At 41.1% G+C, this 3418-nt stretch overlaps 1 protein-coding gene across 3 annotated transcripts in view; it reads right to left on the reverse strand.

Annotated features, from left to right (window-relative positions):
* Nucleotides 1–3418, reverse strand: part of PTPRM (protein tyrosine phosphatase, receptor type, M) — a 361286-nt gene that overhangs the window by 40276 nt on the left and 317592 nt on the right. The gene's annotated exons all lie outside the window — the stretch shown is intronic.

Here is a 3418-nt window from a genome sequence, read left to right on the forward strand (position 1 = left end):
TCAATTTTGTTTCTAACTATGAGCCTATGTATTAAGACTGTTCTAAAGCAAAAGCTGTTTTTAAAACAAAAGTTACTTCCAGAATCAAGGCTTCATGTCAACCTGGGATCAAACTGGACTTTCTCCCTTCTCTCATTCAACGACCATTTACTGGATACCATCTTTGCATTAGGTCCTGGGTATGGTTTCATTATATCTTCAAAATAAACACCTTACCACATTTACCACCTAATCATTGTACACACAGATTTAGTGAGCAAAGAAGAAATTCAGAATTTTATGTGCTTTGAAAGACCAGAAATGGCAAACAATTACAGATTTTAAGACTTGTTTGTTATCAATGTGTTAATATGACTCAGTTTAATTAATACCCAAATGCTGAAGCTTTATTTTTCTGTGAAAATGCTATTCTTCACTAGAGCTAAAGCATTAAGGAATTAAGCAGTTAGGGATTTGCAAATGCAAATCAACTTTGTCATTTGCTAAATAGGCTCTGTGATCCCCCAGTAATATTACTAGGTGGTTAGGAGCCCAAATATCTTACCACTGAAACCATAGTCACATTTGGCCAATCCCAAAGTCTCCATTAGAAGACATACGTAGAGTCTGTGTCACCCTCCAACCCCCTAGAGAGCTCCCCTGGTTTTATGTATGACAGCTCGGGCAGGGGTGGTCCCAATTTGGAGGTAGATGTCATATAAAGTGGAAAAACTTACCATCAATAACTGTTATTTCAAAGGGGACAAAAGGACATTTCTTTCTCCCATATACCCTTTTTTTTTTTTTTTGAGAATTTCTCTCTCTAGCTTTGCTAGATTTCAGTTCTAGCCTCCCGAAGCCCTGAACTCCATACATCATGAGATGAGCTCCAGACTGATCTCTGTAGGACACATTTTCTGAGTAAGGTAAGTGTCAGTTTCTGGAATGCAGAAAACCTTTTCCCAAAATAATCCTCCACCCTCTAACGTGTTCACTATTGACAAGATTAGCAAAGGAAATTGCTTCCGATCCATCTTTCGTTCTTGTTCATTGACACAGCAGTTTCTCCTTTTGCTGTTTTATAATACATTTGGGGAAGAAAATCATAGATGTGATTAGTGATCACAACCCAAACACTTCCCAATTTGATGTTAATTATATTTTTTTCTTCATAGCAAGCATGAATGCTGTATTAAAAAGTGACAGTCTCTTATTCCCATGTAATATAATGAGAAGGAAGAACCAGGTTGCACAATAGTGCCTAGCCCAAAGTGGGTGCTTAATAAATATTTGTGAATGAATGAATCACTAAGGCACCTCTCTGGGTAGAAAATTCGGTGGCCATTGTTGACTTCTTTTCTCCTAGGACAGGCAGGGATAGATTCACCAGACAGCCTCGATCCACAGAGACTTTTGAGCTGTCTTCCTCCCGACACAATGGACATTATATGTTATTTAAAATCTGTTTAGGTTCGAATCATCAAATATGTGGGAAAGGAAAGACGCCAATCAGATGCAAAACAGGAATTCAGCAGTTTCAAACGGCAACACAACTGCTTGTTTTGCAAAATAGAGTCCAAATTCATTTTTCACCTTTAGGTCCCTTGATGCAACATGCTCTCGAAATAGAATCAGAATTGCAGGAGTCTCAAAGTACATGCCTAACTATTTTTTACTTTCCCTTCTAATGAGAAAGTTTAAAATCTAAGAAATGTTCTACAGAAGTACTAATGATTTGTTTTCCTTAAAGATTCCAATTTCCCGGTTAGAAAATCACTAATATGTCATTTTGATTTCCCCAAATGCATTAATAAGCTCGTCTTCCTTCCCTTCCTTCTACCACCTCTTCAGTGGTTGTCTGATGATTAAAATAACTGGGTATTTCAGAAACATTTCTCGGCAGCTGGGAATGGAGGAGAATACAATAAGAGGTTAAAAAAAAAAGAGCAAAGAAACAAACAAATCCTTCCTTTGGCAACAGAGATGCACTTTCAGCTTATTAGAGAGCTGACTATTGTTCAAAGAACTTTGTGTTTAAATGATGGCTTTTAGATGACTTTTTTTTTAGAGAAAAAAATATCGAGGGTATTTTATCACTATCTGTTTTAATGCAGTTATTCATGAGTGCTCTTGCCAAGAGCCACACAAAAATCCTCCATGTGTTTTTTCTCCAATCCTGCCTAAGAAGGAAAAAATCGACATCAAAGTGTGAGGTTCAGAACTTAAAGACTGAGTCAACCAGTCCTCCACATTCTTTGAAGTCTCCAAGCCTCCCGTCTGCTTGTTAAAAAAGACAGGCTAAGAAAATAAAATGCTAAATAGTATGAGAAACGTATTAAAATAAAGTCTTTTCAGCCTTGTGATTCTATGACAAATTTGGATTTGCAAACCAGGAACAGTAGTTCAAAACATCAGGGTAAATTAGCAGATGCTGCAATTTCCTGGATTTCCTAAAACTTGTCTCGTTAGTCCAAAAAGTAAATTTAGATGCAGTAAGAATATAGAGTAAGCGGAAAGGCCAAGAGCCAGCTTCCCAATGGTCCACTTACAACGTGGGTCCTCCAAGGGACCTGCTCTATTAAACAAGTGTAAGTAGCACAAATTCATGACAAAATGGTCAAGTGCAGTGCAGGGCTTCTGGGGAATCAGCTCTCGACAGTGGAGTCTGTGGCTCTCTGGAAGGCAGAGTGTTTCTCTGTCACATCACCTCCACTTCCCCACGGCCTACCTGTGACACTTCTCTGGATGGACTGCAGTTTGCTTCACCTCCGGCCCCTCCCTAGGTCAGCAGAAAGAGGGGAATAAGGAAATTCCCTGTTACGCCCTCCAGTGCTTCCCAGAGAAGCAGCCCCATCCACGTACATGGGATGAGGCAGGGGAGGACCAAAGCGGGCATTCACCGACCCAACACCGGCAACTACGGCCGGCGGATGTCAGTACGGCAGCGAGTCTGAATGAAGGTGCTGGTTCATGCAAGAGGGTCACGTGCGTAATGGAGATCAGTCACTTAGGTTTCCAGGTAGGTCACTTGAAAACCCTTCAGTCCATATTAAACTGTAGGCCTCAAGAGCCTCAAGGAAGTGAGCGATTCCAGGAGTCAGTACCTGTGTCTCAACACTGACACTAACTCACCCCTGGGAAACCCAGATGACATACACCCAGGAAGGTTATCAGACTGGAAGGCCGCTTATCAAAATTTAACAAACTTTGTTCTGTGAACAGAGACAGGCAGAACAATATCAACCAGTTTAAAAAGAAAAAGAAAACAGGGCCGACCCCGTGGCTCACTCGGGAGAGTGCGGCACTGTGAGCGCTGAGGCCGCAGGTTCGGATCCTATATAGGGATGGCCTGTGCACTCACTGGCTGAGCGCGGTGCCGGCGACACCAAGCCAAGGGTTCCGATCCCCTTACCGGTCACAAAAAAAAAAAAAAAAAAAA

The sequence above is a fragment of the Galeopterus variegatus genome, unplaced genomic scaffold (assembly GCF_000696425.1).
Source record: "Galeopterus variegatus unplaced genomic scaffold, G_variegatus-3.0.2 Scaffold993, whole genome shotgun sequence".
NCBI lineage: Eukaryota > Metazoa > Chordata > Mammalia > Dermoptera > Cynocephalidae > Galeopterus > Galeopterus variegatus.